This window comes from Zonotrichia leucophrys, chromosome 14 (genome assembly GCF_028769735.1).
Source record: "Zonotrichia leucophrys gambelii isolate GWCS_2022_RI chromosome 14, RI_Zleu_2.0, whole genome shotgun sequence".
In the NCBI taxonomy this organism is placed as follows: domain Eukaryota; kingdom Metazoa; phylum Chordata; class Aves; order Passeriformes; family Passerellidae; genus Zonotrichia; species Zonotrichia leucophrys.
The window spans coordinates 16,239,959-16,265,203 of NC_088184.1; the positions used below are offsets into that span (position 1 = coordinate 16,239,959).

Consider the following 25,245-nt stretch of genomic DNA (forward strand, 5'->3'; position numbering starts at 1 on the left):
GAGTGGTGCTGCCTGGCAGGTGCTCTGTGAGTGCCCCCCACCCTAAACAGTTCTGTCTTCAGCACTGGTGCTCACAGGGAGATCATGCGTGCCATGAAGATTAATGAAGAGGAAACCAGACTTAGCTTGTTTGCTGAGCTGAATTAAAGGATCAAGCAATAAATACCAGGCTCAGAAGTAGGAAAAGGCAGAACAGTGATGTGCAGGGCCAGTATTGGACAGCCCAGTGGCTGCCAGCTGACCCCTGGGCTCCCTCAGCATGCAGAGTGATGCCATGCCCAGCACCAAGGCCACAGACCTCTTCCCAGAGTGGGTGCAGAGACACAGCTCTTGTCCAGTGTCAGCGCAGTTCAGGGGTGATCCCATCCTCACCTCTCTGCATGCACACAGCCCGGTCCAGAGTGCAGCATCCCACCACCTGCAGCAGGACGGCGTCTCCTTGGCAGCCTGCAAGTGGGCTCTGAGACACCTACCCCATGTAGGGAGCACCTCATGCTGTGGTCTGGGCTGTCTGCGATATTTGCCTTATTCTTCTCCTTACCTCTATGCTGCTCAGTAAAAATGCAAACGAAGTGTTGTCACTCTGCTCACTCTTTCTGCAATGCAAATGCTGTGTGTTCCCTCTGTACCTGCTGCTTCCCAGATTGCAGTGGAGAACAAGGAGGGAGGTGGGTTGGCTGAATTGCACCTTAATTAGGCTCCTCCCCAGACAACCTGCACTGTGAATTTTTCAAAATCCTATAAATTGTGTAATATCAATTATTCAATCTTTCTGCTAATCTAAAGGTTTCCAGAAGACTTCTAGCTTTGTAGGAAAGCTAAACATGAAGTATCAATAATTGACAGGCTTCCCATCAGAGGATTAACTCCCAGAAAATATCCCTTTGGAGCACAAGTAGAGCATGCAGTGCCCCCTGGGGAGGTATTACCTTCACTAGTCAAAGTGCTCTTGGAGAGGTGTCATCACACCAAATTCCATCACTGCATTTTATAAATCCTATTCTATTAGATGCATTTATCCTGCAAACAACTTTGCAGTATAATTCCTAGGGTTTTTTCCCTGGCATAACTGAGGTCCATATAACCAAGGTCCACGAGGGATTAACACAGTGAGCACATTTGACAATCACATTTGCAGGTCAAATCTGGAGTGTCCCATGGGACTGGACTCCCTGCATGCCCACACTGGATCAAGGAGGGTCACCTCCTCTGCATACAGTGGAAGCTGAGAGGGGGTGCCCCGAGTCACACCTCAGGGTAACTGCATGCTTTGCCAGCACCTGTTCATCGCCCCCAGCCCCAAAGCAGACAGTCGCATCTTCCCTCTGATCAGAGTGGGGTCACATTTTGACCTTCTCCCATAGCCCGGGTTTTCCCGGCACAGCCTTTTCCCTTTGCCATGCCCGGCTGGCACCCAGCTCCCGGAGGGCACGCTCCCTGCAGCCCGCAGCCAGGCTGCCCTGGGCAGTCCCTTCCCGGCACACGGCCCGCGGCTGCGAGAGGCTGAGCATGAAGGCTTTCCCCGGCAGCTCCGCAAGCGTTCGCTACAGAGGGAGGCTGAGCATGAGGTTTTCCCTGGCAGCTCTGGAAGCGCTCGCTACAGAGACTGCGGAAAGCCGCGAGCTCGCCAGCACCACGCAGAGCGTTTGGATGCCTCCTACAGGCAGGAGGGGCACAGAGAGTTAATTAAAATGCACTGAGCAAGTGTAAAGTTTCATTACAAGACACAAAGGTAGGCTGAGTTCCTCCTCCAGCAGACATATCTGCATAATTCGGCCCGGCCCTGCAGCTGCCGCTGCTGCTGTGCTCACTGCTGCTGCAGACACTGTTTTCATCTGTTTTATTGAGTAAACACTACCCCAGGTTGGAGCTGCGTAACCAGTCCTGCTGCGCAGTAATGCTTTTGCTTTCTTCCTACAAATCTAACATAAAAGTGACCATCCTGCAGAGAAGCACGCCCATCCTTCGCCACTGGCTGACGCTGGCATCTGGCACAGGGGACTGAGCATCCCCGTGTACAGCCTGCACATTGGCTGCTGGCATGGCTGAGCCCAGGACACCTTCAGAACTTCTGGTGGTGGCTAGGCTTGCAGCAGACTGGAGACCATCCAGGGTCAGCAGTCCCATCGCAGCACATTTTCCCAGGAAAACATCCACCAAAGTATTGCTGGTTCCCTGTCTGAAGCCCAGCTCAGCCTGCAGTGTTTGGAGTATGAATATACTGTACATGTGAATGGCAGATTTGTTCCACATATTTTCCTCGAAGACTGTATGTCTTTTCCTTTTTTTTTTTTAAATAATGTCAGTCATAAATGTCATGTGCTGGAGCCCAGATCTCATTATTGTGAGCAGAGAAATGTATGCCAGGCAATAAATTCTTTTGTTGGAAATAACCCTGGTGACTAGAGAAATTTATGAATTTATTACTCTTTGTAGGAGCCTTTCCTCCTATGACTTAAAGAGAGATCTATCATCCTACAGGAGACCTTGCTGGTTCTCTAGAAACCTTTGTACAGTTTTATGTTGCATTCCCTGCCTTCCTGTCCTAAGGATTCATTCACCTGCATGGCTCATTATAAACAAGGTGTTCTGCCTCCCAGGCTGGCACCGCTCCCACAAGGCCCAGTGGCCACGGCCCTGGTGGAGAGAGCGTCACCAGTGCTCAGCCCAGCAGCCACAGCCACTGCTGGGCTGGCAGTGCTGGGTGGCCATCGGGGCTCTGCAGCGTGGGGCTGCTGGCTCCTGGGGACCAGCCAGCCCAGCCCTGCCAGCCCAGCCCTGCCAGCCCAGCCCAGCCCCGCCCAGCCCTGCCAGCCCCGCCCAGCCCTGCCAGCCCAGCCCAGCCCAGCCCTGCCAGCCCAGCCCAGCCCCGCCCAGCCCAGCCCTGCCAGCCCAGCCCAGCCCTGCCAGCCAGCCCAGCCCCGCCCAGCCCTGCCAGCCCCGCCCAGCCCAGCCCCGCCCAGCCCCGCCCCGCCCTGCCCCGCCCCGCCCAGCCCTGCCCCGCCCCGCCCAGCCCTGCCAGCCCAGCCCTGCCCAGCCACGCCCAGCCCAGCCCCGCCCCGCTCTGCCCCGCCCCGCCCAGCCCTGCCAGACCAGCCCTGCCAGACCAGCCCTGCCAGACCAGCCCTGCCAGCCCAGCCCTGCCCTGCCAGCCCCGCCCAGCCCCGCCCCGCCCCGCCCAGCCCCGCCCCGCCCCGCCCCGCCCCGCCCTGCCAGCCCCGCCCAGCCCCGCCCAGCCCCGCCCAGCCCAGCCCAGCCCTGCCAGCCCGCCAGCCCTGCCAGCCCGCTCAGCCCAGCCCAGCCCAGCCCGCCCAGCCCTGCCAGCCCGCCCAGCCCAGCCCAGCCCTGCCAGCCCCGCCCAGCCCCGCCCAGCCCAGCCCCGCCCAGCCCCGCCCAGCCCAGCCCTGCCAGCCGAGCCACTGGCCCCGTCTCTAGCCCCAGCACTGATACTCTGCCAGCTGCCTGGCAAAGGGCTGAGGGGCAAGATGGGGCTGGCAACTGAGGAAGATCGGAGGAGTAAATAGCATCAGTTCAGCTCCAGACAGCATGTCAGGGACCCCACTGCCAGCTGCAGAACATCCAGAGTGGAGGGATGGCTGTGCGATCACCTCCTGACAGAGCCACTACAAAATTATACCTTGTTATCTCACTGTCAATTATATTTTCATGTAGGTCTGAAATACTTTGAATACAAACCTTTTCGGTAAGATTACAAATCACTCAAGCACTTCTGCAATTTGGATGGCAGGGGGTCAATTATTTGGACATGGGTTTGCATATAATGGCCTGCAGCAGATTGTAAAGTTTCTCTGTTAGTGATGCAATTATGAACACTGAATCCAAACTATGGCTGGAGGGTGGTGGAATGGGGCCATCTGGACATGGAGACACATGCACAGCTGTGAGGGGACTCCCTCGCCCAGTGCTGTAGGCACTGGGGTATGTGTATGGTCTCCACAGAGCCTGCTGAGGCAGAGAATATGTGGTGTAAGAGACAGTCCAATAACAAAAATAAACACAAATACAAATGTAAAATAAGAATGAGAAGTGTCAGATTTTTTTTTGCCAAGAAAGAAGTTCAAACTTCACTTCCGCATGATTACTGTTTATTCTAGAAAACCATATCACTTCAGTCATTTAACAATTCAAAACATGCTATTTTCAAAAATCCTTAAAAGCTTTCACAAACAGACTCTCATCCAGCCAAAATCCAGCTGGCAAAGCTCCTGGGTGTGAGGATAGACTAATTTATCACTGCTCAGCAATGAATATTAGAGTTTATTTTGTTGAAAAGGAAAACCAGTCAGGGTTTTGACCATCCAAAGTGGCAATCACTGCTGCTAAACACAGAACACAGAATGCCTGCCATGAAAGACTCCAGAAACCACGTCCATAAAAAAGCATTCCCAGCACCAGGCTCTGCTCCTGGGACAACACTTGCACCGTTCCTGGGCTGTCTCCACAGCTGGTTTGTCAGTTCCAGGCTCCAGTCCTGCTCCCCCCACCCAGGGCATCGTGTCACCTGCTCTCCTCTAGTGGCACACGGACCCCCCAGTCCTGTGCTTCCCCATCACCACCACCCTGGCACAGCCACCTGCACTGGCACAGCTGCCTGTTCCACACCCAGCCACACTCCCCAGAGCTACTGCCTTGATTTCCTACTTTTTTCCATTCCTTCATAAAAAATGGATGTTGAATGAAAGGTTTTACACAGCAAACAGAACTGAGATTTAGGGCTACAAATGTCAGATTTCACAACACTCTGTCCATAAAACTGTAGCACATCACCAGTAGCATGAACCAGGGGATGGGATCACAGATTTCCTAAAAGTAAATGAAAATGACATCTGAAGTTATTTTTCTCCTACTCTTAAAAATCAGCCTAACAGGAACATCAAAGTAATCCATGAGCCTGGTCATTCCTGTAACACATTGGCATAAATCAAGTACAAAACCATGGTTGAGCTGGGTAGAAAATCATCTTCCAGAGACATCTAACTGAGCTCAGCAAAGGAGAACAGGCTGACACAACATCTTTAAACATTTTTAATTACCCTGTCAAAGTGACAATTATGGAGCTAATTATTAGGAAGACAATACCAGATATACTGAATAGCACATCAACAGTGTTTTTATGTAATTATGCAATTTAATGAATTGAAGGCTACAGTAATGGACTATATCTGGTTAATTAGGGACTCCCTTTCTGCTAATAATGCCATTTATTTTCAATTCACTATATTTCTTTTTCTGTAAAATGCATTTCCATAGACAACGAAGGATGTTTCAGAGCAGCTCATACCGCTCACCTCTTCATGTATGGGTGGGACACAGAGTTTTTCATGGGTGAACAATGAGCTCCAGCTGTTGATCTTTCATTTCCACCTTTGCCATATTCTCTAGGGGTTAGTTACAGCCGGGGCTGGGCTCCTGGTGTTGGCACTCAGCCTGCCCAAAGCCCCCCTCTGCCCTGACCTTCTGGCCCAGTCCCCAACCCCAAGCACAGCCCTGTGCCAGGGCACTGGGACAGGAGCTCCTCAGTGGCACACAGGTGGGCTGAGGTCTCAGGAGCCCTTGCAGGACCTGTGGTGCCTGTTGAGCCAGTTCCCAGGCGGACTCTGCTCAGCAGCACCCAATCCGCATCTGGCCCCACATCTCTGGCAGCCCCTCACTCTGCTCCTGAGCCACAGGGCAACCTGTGTAGGCCTGGGGCTGGCTGGTGGTCCTGCCCCTCTGATACCAGTCACAGGAAGGAGAAGAAATAATTTAAACATTTTCCCCATCAGACAAAATTTTGGAGAGTTTCAAGCCTTCTAATTTCTCATTGTTGAACAAAAAATCTCTGATAAATTATTAATAGTATTTTAAATGTACCCATAGAAGCCAGGGCCTTCTGTGGTATGGAGGTGACTGGCAGTCTCTTCATTCTGCAAAGAACTGCAATACCTGACAAATGAAAGCATCAAATTTACCTTTTCACATTTGCAGGCTACTGGCATTAATGGCACAAATATTTGGTAGGTGACCCTTTGCAGAGTTTTACTGGGTTTTTGACCCTAATACACTAAAGGACTACCCATCTAAGTGGAAGCTGCTGTTAGGAAGGAAGAAATGCAATAATGTACTTGTAAATTAATAAAATCCTGGCAATTGGGAAAACATCCTGGGCTTTTGTTGGCCTGGAGATTTATTCAGTCCTGCTGGCTTCCCAGCTGAGGCAGAAAAGATCATAAACCTGCTAAGAGAAATGCTGCTGCAAAATGTTCCAGGCTCGGCTATAACATTCCTCCTCCCTTTGGCACAGCAGCCAAGGTGCCCCAAAAAGGCCAAGGGCTGAACTAGCAAACCCTGTCCCGTCTGTCCTTGCCAGCAGCTGCTCAGGAGCACTAACGCTGACAAGAGCTAACTGTTCTGCAGTTGGAATTTGGTTTGGGAGGGTCTTTCAAAGCTTCCTTTTTTCTGGGAGCATAGTAAGCCTTGAACTGTGTTATGTGCCCATCAAAATTCCATGAGGGAGTGTTGGGAGGAGGTTATGGGTGTCTGGACTGTGCACAATCCCTGCTGTCAGCTCAGGCTGAGCAAGAGCCTCTGCTGAGCTGCAATGGGAACGGTCAGGGATAAGCATGCCACATGCCCCGTTCAGAGCACAGCACCCAAGTCAGGGAGACCAAGCTGAGCTGCAGCTCATGGCAGGGCGGCAGGAAAGGGAGCAGTCCAGTGCTGCAAGGCACAGCAGCAGCAGGAGCAGCTGTCTGGAGTGATAGTCACGTTCCTGCTCCTGCCTGTTAAACAGGGTAGACTCAGCTCCCCAGCCCTCGCTCCCCCAGCGATGCTCTGAGGCAGTGAAACATTTTGCTCCTGCTGTACAAGTCAAACACATTAACTCCAGCCCTCTGGGGAGTCTCTGAGCACTGTACCGAGCCACTTCCCCACGGTCAGCAGCTGATCCAGCCATCCTCCCAACTATCTGTCGTCAAGGCAGCAGAATTCACCCCATGGAGAATTCACCACTTGGATTCGCAAACCCTTCGAGTCCCGAGCCCAGGTGCAGGAGATACATGCTCTCTATGAGTAGCATCACCACAGAGCAGACAATGGGAGTTCTGCCCTGCAGACTTGCAGCCCACATTCCAGCAGATTGTGAGAACCTGCTTGCAGGTTGCTTGCTTGGGATGCTTTGCCTTTGTAAGTTTAGGAATAGGATGACATCCCGGGTCTGGAAAGGGCTGAGCAACGAGGACACCAGGGCTTCAGTCAGACTTCACCAAATATTTAAAAGAGAAATGATCCAGAACCAGCTCTTCTGAGGCACAGCAGCAATTCATTTTCATCAGGGAATACTCAGCTAGCTGATTTTATGGCAGTATGTCTTTTTATGTATATAAAATCTGTGAATTAATTTAGTGCTTGTGAAAACAAAGGAGTAATCACACTCGCATGAGCCATGGATACAGTGGAAAGAGTGGCCAGCAACTTGGGTCAATAGCTAGCTCAGCAACACGTGCCATATCACTTGTACCACACAAGGAAGGCAGCTGCCCTGCTATTCCAGCACTCCAGATCAGACAGTGGCCACTTTCTGACACTCAGTACTTCAGGAGGAAAATCTCCACCAGCTTCAGGGCAACATTCATGAAAACAGAAGTTGGTTGCACCAGTCCTTGTGTGGTATAAGTGATGCCAAGGAAGATACACGCAGCTCTGCTGGATGGAGATTCACATGAATCGTCTCTAGAGTGGTTACCCAAAATGCCCCAAGAGGCAACAAAAGAGAAAGGCACAACTTGTTTAATCTACTTCCACACTGGTGTAAGAAGAACTGAACTTCTCCTTGTCCTGCACCCTAGGGCACCTTCATTGTTGTGGTCTCTGTTCTCTTACTGCTCCTCATTTCCAGGGTAAACCAATACTGGGAAGCCCTGGGAAGAATCTCAGGCACACCACTCCTTCCCACAGCATCATTCGTGTTTCCAGCCCTGTCCTCAGCCTTCCCTGTCTGGATGCATTAAAGTCAAACTCTCTGCAACACTATCCAGGCCTTGGCAGCATCTCAATGTCTGCAGAGCCAGCAGTGACCATGGTGACATCGCACATGGTCTCCTTTGCCTCAGCCCTGTGCCCCCACCTGTGTTCCCACCCCTCTGGCTTTTCTCCTTCATTCCTCCACAGGCTTATCAACCGTGCTGTCACTGTGGGTTTGATCTCTCTTCTCCCTTTCATGCAATGACACAGACAAACTTTCTTTTCAGTTATTGACAAATTTTTTCTACTTTACAGTCTAAGATTTTATGGCTGATAACAGAAGGATTATGAGGATGGACATCCCCACCACTTTGCTCAACTGACTGCCTCTTGCACCTGCTGTGCTTTCAAATATCCAGAGTGCCTTGGATGTTTTAGCTTTCCCTTCTAGCTCTTTTGCTGCCAATCCTTCTGGGCAGATGCTTCCTCTCACCCCTCCTGCTCTGGCATGTCTTTGGCAATAGGTCATGTAGGATGAGCAAAGTCATCTTCTCTGGTCTGAACTGTGAAATGCCAGATTTTGTACCTAAGCTCAAATTCCACCTCATGCTCAACCATGCATAAGCCAGAGGTACAGACCAAGGAGAAGGTCTTGAGCCCTGGAGAAGGTGAGGGGCTGACAGAGCTCTGGACTGAGGCCAGGAAGGATGATCAGAGCACAGTGAAGTTAAAATGGTCAGGCACAAAGGCAGCACCAGTCCCAGCAAACATCATTCTCTGATGCCACCACCCCATTGTCCCAGGAGCAAAGCCGTCCAATGCCAGAGCATGGTGTGCCAGGGGGCACTCACAGAAATAACAAGGGCGGTTCTGGTGCCAAGGAGCTCATCCTGTACAGAGCAAATGCTCCTTCTGCAGGCCCAGAGGAGGGAAAAGGCAGCGCTGGGGGTTGCGGGAAACAGCCCTGGTGCTGAGGAGTGGCCCAGAGTCCCAGAAGGAACAGCACTGGCCACGGGGCTGCTCTGCTGGCAGAGCACAGCCCAGCCTGGCCACTGCCAGTGCCAGACTCTCTCTGCTGAAGCTGCTCTGCCATCACCCGTGGGGTGGCCACTCCAGAGCACCCACCTGCTCCCACCGCACCGAGGGCGCCCCATCCCACTCCTGCCTGCACACCATGGGATTGGCTCCTGCCCACCCTAGCACAAAGATCAAGATTTTCCTAATGACCAGTCTACAGGGACTGCAGGGCAACCGGGGAGCTCTGTTTCCTGGCTTCAAAATGTTTTTGCAGAGCTCCATCTAGGGGGGATGATGCTGGGCCAGGCTGCAGATCAAGACAGGTACTAGTAAAAAACACAATGGCTCCTTCCCCTGGCCTGAGGCCTCTCATCACACACTTACCGTGCTAATTAGAAAGGAAGGAAACAGACTATAAATTTTACGGTCTATTCTAATTTCAGTTGCAACTGATTTCAAAAGAGCTGGTGAAGATAAGTGCACCTGTGCAGATCAGTGGTGCATCACAGGCAGAGAGCCAGAGCGCTTAATTAAATGTTATTCTAGGAATAGCCCTCATTGGACAAGACTGAGCATTAAAGCATCCGTTTTCTGAAGGAGACTGAGTGTAATCAGAATCTCTGCTGTAAAAAGCAAAACTAATCCCAGCTCCAGACATTAATGTCCCTCAGAGAGTGGCAGAGGAAAGTAGTAGAGCCCTGGAAGCGCCTAGCAGCTCCAAAGACAGAGTGGCCTGCACAGACAGAAGCCCCCAGGAGGTCTCAGAAGTCTGCTCTGCTCACAGTTGGCCCAGCACAGGGAGCTGCGTCCCAGATCACCCTGACAGCGATAGCAGCACAGGTGCTGAAAACAAATGGGCATTTCCCCAGCCCTACTGCATGTAGAGCTGATGGATGCTCTGCTGGGGAAATTGTCACAGCTGTGACAGCAAACAGCAGGTTGGGTCACTGACAATCCCCTCAGAGGGGATAGAACAGATCTAGCCTCATTCTCAATACGTTTTTATTTTCAGGTGAATCATGGTGTCTCATTTTATGGCCTCAGTCCTGAGATAAAAGAATAGTGTTAAACTTCACAAATCCTCTAATATTGCTGTGCCTAGAGTTGGAGGCCTCGCATATGCAGATATTACTTCTCTGTTGCTCTGAGGTCTCTTTCTAATTTAATACTTTAACGATATTGCAAAATTCATAATGTGGTCTTCTCCAGAGGAAAACAGTTTATCTTCCAGTAAAGGGGGCCTGTCTGAATCCACTGCAGTGGATTCTGCTGTTCCACCCTGTCCCCATGTCTGGGTGGAGAGGCGATGGCTACCATGCCAGCACATACCTCTGCATCCAGCCAGGCATTTGGTGTCCATGTCAGCCTCGATGAAGCTGCAGCAAGCACAGGGCAGAGGTTGTGTCTGTGGGTCCTTTCCGTCCTCCAATGGTCTCCACGCCCGCCAGGAGCCCTGACATGTGCAGGAGGAGAGAGAAGGAGGGAGGGAGGGGGACAGAGGGGCTGGCAGCCAGATCTGCCCTTTGCTGTTACTGTCAGATCAAATAGCTGCTAATTGACCACTGTGTCTCCTTTTCCTGAGCTATTAGCCAAGGCACCATGGCAGCTTCCTGACATTAATTATCTGTGAGTTAGCAGGGTCTGAAAGCATAAATAACAATTTGCCATGATGGCAGGGTGAGCTCAGTGCTGCAGGCACTGATGTGGCCACTGTGCCCTGGTGTGGTGGGTGCCATCGCTGGGCCCATGGCCAGCAAGGTGTCAAGCACCACGCAGAGCAGCCAGTTCTTCCCAAAAGCACTCAGAGTTTGGTTGGACTACCGTGGTCCAGGGGTGTCCTGCTTCTTGGGCCACTTCAGCAGTGACAGCAGTACCAGAGACCTCAGCACCAGACGATGGTGTCAACAGGACCACAGCCCGCTGGTGTGAGCCACGCTGGCTGGGCTTTGCCTTGGTTTGGAAGCCTTGTCTCATGGCCAACGCAAACATGAAATGCAGCACGAGGGTCATTCCTCCAGCAGACCATCACCACAGAGAGGAAAGGATCAAATACAGCAAACCTTGGCACGTGTTTCCTTTCCTGGCAACTCTAAGAAGTTCCCATTAGCCCCCTTGTTTAGAGGGGCTCGGACCATGCCCTCAGCAGCCACCTCTGAGACCAGTATATCTTAGCAGTCAGCAAAGGAACTGCTGCAAAGCAAACGGGCTCCTGGAACTGCACTGAAGGAGCAAGGACACTCTGAAATTTCCTTGCCTCATTGCAACACAGCTCTGCACAGACCCCCAGCGTGGCCCTCCTGGCCTCACACAGGGGCTGGGACACTTGGACACCTCTGCCCTGAGGGAATGGAAGTGGCCCCAGTCAGTGCTTCCTGCTGCAGAATCCCGAGGTCTGGGGAGTGACACCAAGCCCCCACATCTGGAGCAATGACTGCCAATGACTAGAGGAGAGCACAGGCTGGAAAACAGTAAATTGCCCTGGTTTATATCCCATCAGAATTTTTGCTGATATCTCCTAGTTCTTCATGTCTAATTTGATGACCATATTACTTAAAATTAGAGTTGAATAAGAGGCGCCCTTACCCTTTTATCACCCTATCTGATATGAAGAATGAGTCTAACTTTTGAGAATATCATGAAGATAGATAACTGTTAGAATTCAGGTTCTTTAAACCAGTTTCTGATTTAAGGATTGTAACTTTTGGGGACTACTTTTGCTTGCCTCTAATATTCAAGAGACATGCAAAGATTATTTAAAAGTTGTAGGTTGCAGAAGTACAACATCACCCATGACTCCATGAAAGGGGCCCTAAAGAGCATCCTTGCCACTCCCTTGGACAGCAGCATCATCACGGGTGTGGCCCAAGCCATGGACACCATGTAAGAAATGACACCCTAGCTGGCCATAGGGTTTTCCTGGGGCCCTCAAAGGGTTTTCCAGGCCAGCAGCCCCTGTGTAGGCCTGGGATGGCACATCCACTGCCAGAGTGAGCACCTGTTCCCAGGAGGACCCTGTCTTTAGAGGCCACACAGCAGCACCAGTCATTGCTGCTCATGGCAAAAGTATGCCACAAACAAATACAGCAGGATTAGATTGGATTTTTTTTTGTCAATCTTTTTGCTTTGTTTCAGTGTGGGAGAAAAAAAAAAAATCAAGCCAGAGTTAACATGATCAAGGTGTGAACATAAGCAGCCAGAATGCTGTGAATCACATAAAAGATTTGATCACAGTCAATATCAGCTGCTGAGCTATAATAGCTTTTGTGACTCTCCAAACAGGATTTTAATTTTATGTTTATTATTTGGGGACCAGCAAAGCACAGGAAATGCCCTTGTGGTGGTACAGGCCCCCTTCCCTCTTGTTCTATGGAAGCCTGGGAAGACTCAAGTGCAAAGCAGGCTGACTTTCAACATTTTCAATTTTTGCTTGTGTTCCCCAGGCTTGGCAGGAGAGAGTGAACTTAATTAAAATCAATGGAGAAACAGAACGGAATAAATCACAATATGAATATTCTCAGTGCCTTCATTGAAGCGCTGCACATGGCTCTGTCACACTCAAACAGCGACTCCTTCAAGGCTGGAGGAGCCTCCAGCCCTCTGTTGTGTCCAGCAGCACAGCAGCCCCACTGCAGAGGCTGTGCCCTGCATCCCTCGCTGCTCGGGATGGACAGGACATGGGCAGCAGGCAGGAGGCTGTGCCCTGCATCCCTCGCTCGGGATGGACAGGACATGGGCAGCAGGCAGGAGGGGTTGCCGTGCCAGCCTGGGTGTGCTGTCCCAGGCACACAGCTTGTTTTCAGCACCCTCGGCCTCAGACCCACCCTGCCCCACTGGCCAGCACAGCCCCTGTGCAGAGGGTCGGCATCCCCCAGCTTTTCAGGCCCCAGGGCTGTTTCCAGCAGTGAAGAGAAGTTGTCTGATTGCTTTCCTCAGTCAGGAAGTTTGGTTAGGCAGAGTGTGTTTTCCACAGCCACACACAGCACCATCCTCCTCATGCTGGCAGTGCCTGGGACACCGTAGAGCCAGAGATGGGGACAGGCCTGGGACACAGTTGGAGGGAGCAAGAGTGGGGGTTGCTCCTCGTGGTGGTTCAGCTTCTGAGCCCCAGCACAGACCATGAACAGGCCAGGAAATGAAAGCAAAAGAAGACGTGAAAGAAGGAGAAGGGGATACTGGGAGGGAACTGCCAGTCCCAGCCCCTACTTATTCCCTAATAGGCTGTTTACGGGCAATCTTGGATTGCTTTTCAGAAGCAAATAACAGCTTTTTAGAGTCACCTGCCAGCAGGTATATGTGGTTTAAAGCTTTTCCACATCAGAACAGAACTGCCATGTATAGTGTGCTGAGTGGTTAGAACCAGCAGGTTAGAAGAGTGCCAGGAGTGCCTCACTCCAGGCTGGCCCCACATCGCAGTGTTTGCCATCCCGGTGCCCACAGGGGCTGTGTTTGGGCCATCCAGGTGTCCGCCTCAGACAAGAGCAGATTTCTCTATCGCTGCCCAGCAGGCTCCTCAACAGCCATTTTTCCAAGCTTCTGTGACTGTTACAAGCACTGCATAGAGCCACAAAGCTAGGCAGCAACCAGCTTGTGCCCCTGCAGCAGGGGAGAGCCCTTGGCTCAGTGAGGACCATGACAAACCCCAGAGCCTCAGGCAGGCCCAGGCAGCCTGTCTGCCTCGCCAGCCTCAGTGCTGATCCACCTTCTCCCCACCTTAGGAACCTGCAACCAGCAGGAACCTGCAACCAGCACCATACCAGGGCTCAGTCCTCCCACCACATTTAGCTGCTGCCATAGCTATCATGCAAGAGCAACAGGGCTTCCTCTCTCCATATAGCCAGGGGTTCAGATTTCATAAAAAAATTCATTACACCATTGTTTAACACCACATGCCAATCCCTTCCAGATGACTTAATTTGTTAATCACACTTTTAATGGTGGAGACTGTTAGAGGCCATGAGGGAGAGGTTAATATTAGTACCATTTAACTGTCGAAAGCTTTTCATGTTGTAAAGCAGGCACACGGTCGAACAATAAACCCGCAGTGTAATTGGCGGGTAACAGGCCCCCCGGCGCTCGTAGCTCTGCCGCTGACAGCCGTGTGCCAGACCAGCATGGCCAGCGACCCACGGGGTTCTGCCACATCCCGGGCCCAGAGTCCCCGGCCCAGAGCCCAGCCCAGAGCCCCGGCCCAGAGCCCCAGCCCAGAGCCCCCGGCCCAGAGCCCCGGCCCAGAGCCCCGGCCCAGAGCCCGACCCAGAGCCCAGCCCAGAGCCCCGGCCCAGAGCCCCCAGCCCAGAGCCCCCGGCCCAGAGCCCCCAGCCCAGAGCCCCGGCCCAGAGCCCCGGCCCAGAGCCCGGCCCAGAGCCCCGGCCCAGAGCCCCCAGCCCAGAGCCCAGCCCAGAGTCCCCGGCCCAGAGCCCCCCAGAGCCCACCAGAGCCCCCCAGGCCCCAGAGCCCACCCGGCCCAGAGCCCCGGCCCAGAGCCCCCGGCCCAGAGCCTGGCCCAGAGCCCCCGGCCCAGAGCCCCCAGCCCAGAGCCCCGGCCCAGAGCCCCGGCCCAGAGCCCCGGCCCAGAGCCCCAGCCCAACTCAGGGCAGCAGGGTGACCACAGAGTGACAGGGGCAATCACCTGCCTCCAGGCTGGATTGCTGCCAGCGGCAGGGACGTGCCAGTGGGCGCATGCCACAAGAGAGCACTCAGCAAGTACGTGGGCTGTTCCTGACTGTATTTTTCTTACAGTCAATCTTTCACAGATTTATGCTGGAGAAATGGGAACATTAAATATCCCCTTGCTGTAATTCAGCATGCCGCAAGAGATACAGATTTAAATATTTAGTAGCACATAACTGGCTAAAAGCCTCGGCAACATTTTAAAAAATCACTTTTTAATAAAACTGGACTGAAATATTCCCCACAGTTAGAATTTATGGTTTATAATCGGTGTTCTTGTGATAAATAGGAGTGAATATATATTTATGAACAACAAATGTTAATGAAGAAATAATATGGGAGCCCACCTTCAGGCTGTGTAGCTGCTAGTGCTCTGCAACATTCCCCGAGGAATGCTGACATTGAGCAAACAAAAAGGCCAGATCAACAGTGCTATTAGACTGAAAAATCCAGGAGGAAAAGAGCATGGCCTGGGCACAGAGGCCAGTTCAGAGGCGGCTGCACTCAGTGAGAGCCTCTGCACACGACTGCAAAGGCACGACTGAGCTCGCTCCTTGCCTGCAGATCACAGATATCGTGTGTCTGCATCGCAGTCGGCAAATGCTCCAGCACGACTGATTTGTATCGGGTGAGCCATTCATTTGCATGTGTTTCCCCATGATAATAAACCTGGAGGCAAAGCCCACAGTAACTGCTTCTCTCTTCTGTCCGATGGCAGGAAGAGATTTATCGCGGGGTGGTGATCTCGATTACCGCCTGGGCGCAGCACAGGCAGGAGCAGCATGCTGATTTCTCTGCACTTCACACCCACTAGGAGCAGTCTGAGTTTTAATACTGGCCATCTTCTGCACCAAAACGTCGAATTAACAGAAACCAGACCGAGGAATGCCAGAGAGTGTGGGGGAATCCCTCCCCTCACATAGCAGCATCTGCACCTGTGGGGGCTCTGCATCCCAGCCCGGACTAAGTGGGGGGAGCCACTGGGCTCCCCAAGGTTTGTGGAGGATACCACAGCCCATGGACTGTGCAGGCAGAAAAGCAGTTCAAACACCATCCCAGGGGACCAGCTTCAGGGAGTCAGATGCACAGCAGGAGCTCTTGGAGCAGCCATCACATCTCTCTGCCCCACGGGGAGGCTGGCACTCGCCCCCACACTAGCAGCGCTGAAGAGCTACAGCAGCCAAAGGAAACATTTCCAACATTAAATAAAACAGACATGTTTATGGTACAATAGAAGCTCTGTGATCTTGGAACACAATTTGCATAAACAGACAATTTGGCTATAAACAATTTCAACATTAACTAGTATTTACATATAGAACAACTCACTCAAAATACAATTAAAGGCTTTGATGGATTGTAAAATGTCAACATATTTAAAAGGCTACAATATATGCTTGGTTTATATCTCCTTGGTCAGACATAAAACTGGAGTTTGTTTACATTTTCTCTGCCAGAGCCCAGAGCACAAGGGGCTTCTGGCTCCCTGCATCAGGACGTGCAGGTATCAATTTGCTGGTTATTCCTCCACACAGGGAATAATCTCTGTTTTCTCTAAGAACATATTTAAACTAGGGAGGCTATGGTTCACCTCACCACTCCACTCACTCCGTACCCCTAAAAGAATCTGCAGGGCCGCTGTTTTCCATATTGCCCAAACAGAGGCTGGTAGGACGGCATTCATTCAAGACTGAGATATTGCAGCAGAAGACAAGACCTGGTCCTCACTGCAGGCTGCCTGAAAGCAGAAGAATCCCAAATCAGCAGCAGCCTCTTCCAGTTTGGGCCAGAACCTCTAGCTGTCCAGAGAAAGCATCTGACTCCTCACCATTTACCAGAACAAAGGCCAAAGCCCACCTCTCCCCTCTCCCCACTCCCCACAGAGTCTTCTGTTCACAGGCTTGCTACTTCACCCCACAAGAAAGCTAAGTACCTAACACAAATGGGAACATCTCCAGTATTAGCAGAAAGTCCTCCCCACCCCAAAGAGGCTGCCTCACTACTGTGAGACTTGGGAGACATGTGTCCAACCACCCTTGGAGAACAGGAACAGCACAGCTCAGGCACCCACGTCCTGAAAGATGCTCTTTCCTCCCTTCAGGAGGAGGGTGCAGGCAGGAGCTTTGCTGGCATGGCAGACCCGCACAGCTCAGCTCACCACGCAGGAGCTTTGCAGCACAAGGCAGCCAAGCGAGGTGGCGAGAACCAGGCTGAGCACTTCTGTCTGGTTCAGCTTCACACCCTCAGAGCTTGGCTGTCAGAACCAGCACACAAGTCACCCAGCCAAGAGTGGTGACTTGTGTGCCAGGAGTGACGCATCCCTGGAAATCTCACCAAACACTTGGTAACTTTACCCTCAAGTTCTTCTCTGCCTCTGACATCACACTGAGATTACCTGGGAGAAAGAGGAGCTCAAGTTTCTTCCCAAGCCGCACCAGCCAAACACACCACCTACTGCTGAAATAATAAGCAAGAGCAATTGTCCTGTCTGATCATCCTGAGAACATTTTGAAAGCTGCTCACAGCATTTCTTCTCTTCAAGGTCAGATTCTTCAGGGACTGAACAATTCTGCATTCAGCCTAAAAACACAAAGCTTATTTATAAACTGCCTAATATATTTTAAAGGGCAGACATTCCACATTTTACTTTTTATTGCCACTTATCTTCCACTCTGCTGTAGTTTTTTATCTTCTGCTATGCCAAGGCACATCTCCGCAGCCCTGCTGCTGTGTGGCTGACACAGTGGAACACTGTGAACTCAGTTAAGTGCAGCCCTTGTAATCTGTCAGAGCTCATGGAGGGGATCCGGATGCTTTCCCAAATACCACTGAGCTTATAAAGCAAAGCAAAAACCCATAAGCAGTCATTGACTGTGGAGCTCAAAGAAAGACTGAGAGCTATACTCACAAAACCCACATCAGCCTGGGAAAGTGGTGGAGGAACAGCTCCAAAAGCGAACGGGCTTTGCTCCTGGCTTGCTGGGAGTTTATTCCACTCACAAGGAGCCATTTGCCTCCCTGTACTCTTTTATGCTTTCCTTCCAGGCTGCAGCAACTGCCCAACAAGGGCAGCAGGCCAAGGCTGCACGTGAGTCCAGGCTCTGCCAGCACAGAAAACCTCTGCACCCTGCTCCAGGGGCACAGACAGCATGGGCAGGTGGTGCAGAACCTCTGGGACGTGACTGCAGCTGGAGAGAGCAGAGGTGCTGCCCAGGTAGCCTGCGTGGGGCCCCCCACTCCTCTCCTACTTCCCACCACCTGGGCTGGGCAACGCTGCCCCTCTGCCCGCAGACCCTGCCAGCTGCTGGCACCACCAGCAGCAGAACAAAGAGCTCCTTCTACTCCCCCAGGTTCAACAGTCCTGTATTAATTTGGCTTGTGGAGGGTTCTCATCCCTCTTTATCTTGTCCCTCTTTTCCGCAAGCACCCAGCAGGGCCTTCCTGTGGTGACTCCTCAGCTGGACCCTCCTTCTCTAGCCATGTTAGAGCCCTTTGTTCATGCCGCTGCTGCTACTGCCCAGCAAGTTACAAGTATTATTTATTGCAACACAGCACATGGATGCTCTCTTTTCTATTTGTCTGCATTAAATAATTATTTAAGCTATATTAGGTATTTTTCAAAAAAACTGTCAGCACCTGAAGTTTCATTATTGTAGTTGGAGCTATAGAACAGGGCAATTCATATGGATCCTAGCCCTTGCATGGAAAGGACTTTCTGCAGGCTGAAATTATGGCATGAGCATGTTTTATGAGACACTAGAACTTAACCTTGAAATGTGGGGAGATGGGAGAAAGGAGTGAGGGGAAGCAAGCTGTCCAGGGTGCCTGACACAGCAAGAGGCTCCCAGCTGTGCTTCTCCCAGAAGCTCAGGTGCAGGAGCTGATGGTGGGGCAGTAGCAGACAAAGCAACACGACTGTCACCTCTGGTCAGGGCACCACTGTGACTGAGCAGTGCTCCTCTCTGCTCCGCCTTCCTGAGCAGGAGAGGGACTGTGCCTGGCTCAGGGACTGACAGGGGACTGACCCCTGCCCTCCTGTCCCTCCTGAGATCTCAGAGGCCTCTATGAGAGTGCTGCAGCAGTCAAGACAAAGCTCACTGAAATCTGAGTGCTTCTTCTCAAGGTCCTGTCCACAGCCCCTGCCTGCACAGCACATTTGGACTGGATCTACATCATGGGATGATCAGCAAAGAGATGGAAACCCACACAGTTTTCAGTTCCTGAAAGTGCATTTTTTTCCTTTATAGATTCTTGATAATCAACCTACTCAATGCTTTTTATTTGCATTGATCACATTTTATAGTATGATTAAATTTGTATGGAAGCAAACCAATTAGTTTTGTTTTACACTTATTGAATCCACTTTATGGTCAGACAAATTAACTCAGTTAGTTAGTTTGATTTATCTAGCAGCATAAAGCTTAACAACCTGGGATCTCAGAGAAACAGTTTTAAAATAATTATCTTTTTTGTTATTTTTTCCTTGGGAAAAATCATAAAACCTGGAGGCAGGTATGAAGAAGCAAACACTCATCACAGACTGGCTCTTCCCAGAGATTTCAAAACTCAACCTGATTGTTTGCCAAAGCCTCTGTTGAAAAGGACCACCATATTCTACACAGAGATGGTCTCCTGGCAGAGAGTGAGTGCCAGTGGTTGGCAAGTATGGAAGATATTCTATGAAAAGGACACTGACAGCAGATCCCTGAAGAGGCCAAAGTCAGTTCTACTGAACTCCAGGGTAGAAGTAGCAATATTTTACTTTATTTTAATTATTGAACTGTTCTTATTTCAATCTACAAAAAAATACCCTTTTTCTGATTCTCCTTCCCATCCCTCTGAGGGAGAAGGGTGAGCAAACAGTTGTGTGGGACTGAGTTTTTGGCTGGGGTTAAGCCATGACAATGTCCCCTGTTCATGCACATTTGCTGCATTTATCTCTTTCCAGAAACTTGTTATCCCAGGAGCATCTGATCATCCACAGCCCATTAGAGCTGGCACTTAGGAAGAATCTGACACTCAGGACAATGCCGACCACGCTGTCACTCGTTCACAGACACAGATCCATCAGCTGGGGGTAGCTGGGTGCTGGCCAGGCTGGCTGCAGGGGCAGGGACGAGCACAGGGTCTGTGCCATGCAGGTTTGGGGGCTGAGGGCAGGGCAGTCTGGTCCTCATCTCCGTGGGCAGATGGAAGCAGAGCCCAGGCCAGGAGGGTCTCTGCAGAGACAATGATGGTGATGCAATGACCCTGTTTTCATGTCAGATGGAGGGAATGGGCAGCACCTCCCAGAAAAACAGAGGATATTTCTTTAAGAGCTGTGGCTACAAAATCACTTCTCTGTGGTTGAAGTGATTCGGGACATGCATCTTGAATGGTGAAGGACTGCAGCAGGAGCAGCTAAAAGCCCCGACCCAGAGGAGGCTCCTGCAGGCACGATGCTCTCAGAGGAGGCAGTGCAGAGTCTGGGGAACAGTGCATCCCCCCACTTCGGGGGATCCTCCTCCAGGACAGAGAACCCATGGCACTGAAGAAACTGAACTGGAAGTTTTCAGACTGCTATGATACATCCAATTTTGCTTTTTAAGAGTTGTTTCTCTTTTTCTCCTGTCTTTGATGTTTCATTTCTTTCTGGAACAATAACAAGAGCAGATAGGCATTCTTTAATCTGCTCCAAGGGAAAGGTGGAATGCCGTTTGCTCGCTGTGCCTCTTTTGGTCAAGCATTTTTATCCTGAATTGCTATGGGGAAAGGTCTTGGCTCTTCAGGCACCAGCTTTTGTCTTTTTGTTAGTTGAAGGGTTTTTCCCAAAGTGAGTGCTGAAATGCTTCAATGATCTTTAAAAAAACATTGGGCAGATTTTGTGAGATTTCAGGCAGCGGTAAAAGCAAAATTTAACATGCTGAATGTCATTTTTTTTAAGGAGTTAAGCAAAAGGCTACTGGAGCTGTCAGAGTTTAAGCTTCAACCTTTATGTTTACAAAGCAAAAAGGGCAATTAGATGTGGAAAAATAAATTTTTCCAGGACTCTGTCAGCAGTTGTGGTTTGTACTGAGACTTCTGAATGACAGGCTAGTTTAGTGCCGCAGGCAGAGAGTCAGTGTAGAGCAGCCCTGACATTTCTTTGATGCTAAGCAGTGTACCCTAATAAAGATGTGCTTTGAAGTCACTCCCTCTTGCCTGGCATGCAGGCATTACAGAGCATTCCCAAGCCAGCAGGACTGGGACTGGCTGCATGCTCCAGGCCTCCCATGCCTGGCATTCTGCTTCCCTCCTTGCTTCAGACTTCCTCCACACCTCCATCCACTGAACCTGAGGAAGAAAGTTTTGGAATAAATCAAAGATATAGCTAATAGGCAAGTTCTGTGCTTTCACCTCCCAGCTATTTCACAAAGCTTGTTTTCGCCAAGGAGTTGAGGACAGAAAACCTCATGGTCCTGTAAGCAGAGTGCATGAGTGAGCGCAGCCCAGCCTGTGGCAAGGACAGGTGCCCAAACTTACAACCAGTCACAGTCCTCCAAGCACCTGCACGAGCAGCTGAAGGCAGACCTGCTTTCTCAGCAGATGGAGTAAGCTCCTCTTGGCTCTTTCCTGTGCATGCTATCAGTCAGTTTTGAGCCTGTGGCCAGGCTAGAAGAGCTCCCTGTGAAGGGAGAGCATGGACTGCAGACAGCAGTTCCCCAGTGCCAGCTATGAGCTCCTGACTGGCATTCAGGGAAGGACTGCACTTTCTTCCCATTCCCTTTCTATCAGCCTGCTGTTCTTCACGCATTTCTTCTCTCTGCAAAGACCAAAGTGCAAAAAGAGAGAAGAACAGAAGTGGGGGAAGGCACTGGGAAGCCCATCTCCAAGTGTGAAGTGACAGCAGATGGCAGAGGCACTGCTCTATGGCAGATGAAGAACGTGTCAAAGCAGCCATTACAGCAGCCTGCCTGACTGCCTTGGCTCCCAGCTGCCAGCACCCGTTGGGCTTGGATCTCCCAGGGACATAGCACATTCTTGAGCCTCCTCCCACAAAGCTACAGACACAGGCACTGCAGCGGCTCCTCAACCCCTCAGGAAAGATGCAGCAGTGCAGGGTCAGACCATGGCCCTGCAGCACAAATATTTTTCAGCACTGCCTGGGTATGAACTGCTCCTCACATGCTCAGCAAAGTAACATTGTTCCCTCTGCCATTTACTTCAGTGGCTCATGCCAAGCATGGCTTTTGGCATGCCTCCATACACAGCCTCCAGCCTGGGCACACAGGGCTGGGAGGGAGCAGGGCCAGAGCAACAGCAGCACACAGCTGCCAGTGGAAGGAAGACCATGGTCCTACCTCAGAACTGGAGCAGAGCATCCCAGAGTGAAAACTTAATTAATTATAACACTAAGCACTGCTTTGATGCCTTTACATTTACAAAGCACTGAGTAAACACTAACTAATTAATCTACTCTACTTAGCAATTATATAGTTCTTTATATTTTCCAGGTCCTGTGCAAACATTACCTAATTAATCTACTCAATTATTTCCATGTTTTGTATTCCAGAGCACTGCACAATGGCAGCACGAGGAAGAAGCCTTAGCAGGAATAGTAGCAAGAACATTCATCTTTTAGGTGTGCTTTGGGGAGATGTATTGAGAAGGTGCCAGCAATCCTGGACAGTGCTTCCACCACAACATGCTAAGAGAAGTAGACAAGTCTAAACTAAAGAAATATTAAGCATTTTCCATCAGAAAGACCCTAAAAGATCTGAGTCTGCCAATGACACACTCTCCAAACAGGGATTAATGCGCACCCCCTCATGCAGAGCCACAGCTCTCTGTTTATTGCATTTTAACATTGTCAACAGTGCTTGCTGAGGTACTTGCTGTGCTCTGCTGACCTCCACTATTTGGGATGGCATGTGAATTGATTGCAGTTGAAAGATTCTTACTGGAATAAAATGAGCTTCTCAATTATTGCTATCCAAATAAATGCCTGTGTTCCAGTGATCTCCACCAGGAATCACTTCCAAAACCCCAAGTTCATGACAAAGGTATCTCCAGCTCGCAAAGTACAGGTAACTGTGTTGTCATCACTGTTGAGGTACAGGACAGGGGAGGTGAGGTGATGCTCTTTCTGACACAGGGAAGGGAGGCTGTGGGGACAACGTAGGGCTTAGTGGTGTGTCTGATGAATAAATGATAAACTCTTTAGCAAAGCAATCTGCAATCATTTTTAATACCTTTTGTCAAACACAGTGTAGGAGATATGCATGAGGTATAAATGGGATGATGAACAGGTGAACTAGATGAACCAGCCTTTTCTTGGATGTGTTACAGTAACTGAGGAACTAGTCGCTTCTTTACTGTGCTTCTCTATGGCACTGTCACAAAGGCACATATGCACAATTATAAAATATTATAATTAGTTTCATCCATGCTCCCCTGAAGCAAAACACTGCAATGCTGCTCAAGCCTGCTGTGCTCCTTCTGAGCAGGACCTGCAAGCCTTTGGGTGGAGTTCTTGGTGGAGACTGCTGTGGCAAACCTATCCATGACCTGCCAGGTTCCACGAGAGAAGCTACAGCAGCAGTGTTACAATTTAAGTTGGTCTCATTCCCATGGATCTCCTGGGACTACGCTTCCTTTGCCCACTTTGTACTTGACAGAGAATCTCATGCCTGTGAAAGGCAAGTACTTCACTCATAGTTCTGGCAATTATTTAGAGTTACATTAACAAACAGATCAAGCATACTGCTTAATAGACAGGTAGTATTTAATTTTTCATTATAACCTATTAAAGATGGATTCTCTCAAGTTGCTGTAATAGAAGAAAGCTTTCTGAAAAGGTGATTTAAGTACAACTACCTGAAAAGATTTTTCTTCTGACTGATACAGTGAGCACTGCTTATGGGCAGTAGTAATTGGAGTTCTGATAGAGTTGGCATTGGCATTATTAGTAACTAGTTTTTAAATTAGTAACTAGTTTTTAAGTTTGAATTAATTAGAGGACTATGCATCTGAGGTTAAAAAAACCCCAACAAATGTTAACGAAACTTTTACCTGTGCTTGAACTTGCACACCCCAGCCTGATTCTGAAGTGTTCACTCACATCCTGGCTCTGCCCCACAGGCAACAGCAGTGTTGCTCCCAGTGCAGCATTCGACCCAGGCAGATGGGCACCGACTCTCCCAACAGCTGCATTCACATCCATTCCTGGGAAACTGGGGCATGGGAACACTGCAGAAGGGAGCAAATGGGGCAAGGGGAGCTGGGACAAGGAACCAGGTAGCAGTGCCACAGATCCTCCCAGAGCATCTCAGCATTGCCCTCCCCACAGCAGGAAAAAGCACTCTGGGCACAGGGTAAGTAAACAGATTTTCTTCCTACAGGAAAGACCTAAGAGAAAATTTTAACCAGCAAATGTAAACAGGTAACAAAACTGATGCTGACACGGACAAAGAGCAGCGCAGAGCAGCAGCAACCACTGAAGCCTCTGCTCCCCGGTATGCATAGCTGTCCCAGCAGCAGCATTCACACTATCCTATCCCCCCCAGCATCCTCTCAGGTTGGATGAAGATGCTGTACAAACCTGCAAGGAGATGAGAAGCAAGCAACAGGATGGCTCCAAGCACCTGCACTTCTCAGTCCCACTCTGCAATAGCAGGACAGAGGAGCCATGTTTTGCATACCAAGGATGTCTAGCAAAGGAGAGACGATCTGTGCTGGGGAGAGGGTCAGTATCCAAATGAGGACAAGGCCAAAGGAGGAAGATGGACATCCAGTGCTTCTCTGTGACTGCTCAGTTGGGAGCAGGGAGATTTTCATGATCCACCATGGCCCCTTGGTAAGATCAAATCAGGAAAGCAAGCAAGAGGCACGCTCTTTCCCAAGGCTTCCTGAGTCTTCAGTTGCAGACAGATACAATGAGCTTGAGATTTGAAGGGTTCCACACATCCTCTGCAATAAGCAGCACCAGCATGAGCAACAGCTGTGACACGTTTCTGCCACAGCAGAAAACAACTACATGGTCCAAGGGACAAAGGCCAGAAGCCGGGATACAGCACCTGCCAAGGACCAATGATCACAGCAGCCTGATTTCAGCATCACTCCACAGCTGAATCAGCCACACCATCCCCAGCCTGCTTGGACCAGCACCCTACACATCTGTGCAGTCCTGCAGCCCTGCTGCTGGCTCAGGCCACGAGCCCAGGGTTAAATCTATGCTCAGCGGCTTCCTGCCCTCTGCTCTTGGACCATCCCCTCCACACATGCCAGGTGGAAAGGAAAGGAAAGCTAAGAACCTGGATGAGAGATAAGGAAGCCATGCAGGGAGCCTGCTGCTCTTGGGGGAGTAAGGGGTGAATCACAACTTCATCAGCCTACAAGGAAAAGAACCAATTATCTGGCAATTGTATGCAGTCTTTTTCAGCGAGAAAGCTCATAACCTAACCAGCCCTTGCAGTCAGGAGGAATAAAATATATGCTGACATCAGTATACAGAGATTCCCATTGGAAGCCACTTTCACTGCAGTGTCGTGAATCTTTTCAGAAGCAGCTTGAAAAGATTCACTCAGTGTATCAATCTTCCTGGGGAGCAGAGCTGATGATGGTTGTACATAATAATGC

The 25,245-nt window shown here is 50.5% G+C and overlaps 1 long non-coding RNA gene across 2 annotated transcripts in view; it reads right to left on the reverse strand.

Annotated features, from left to right (window-relative positions):
• Positions 1 to 19,466: 19,466 nt before the first annotated feature.
• LOC135454347 (uncharacterized) overlaps positions 19,467 to 25,245 on the reverse strand; it is a 41,761-nt gene continuing 35,982 nt past the window's right edge. The window contains exons 4-5 of one of the 2 annotated variants that reach the window (XR_010442091.1): positions 23,680 to 23,856; positions 19,467 to 21,430 (exon numbers count right to left, since the gene is read on the reverse strand). This is a non-coding gene — a long non-coding RNA (uncharacterized LOC135454347). The remainder of the gene's footprint in view (positions 21,431 to 23,679; positions 23,857 to 25,245) is intronic. The other variant, XR_010442092.1, reaches the window with a different exon arrangement.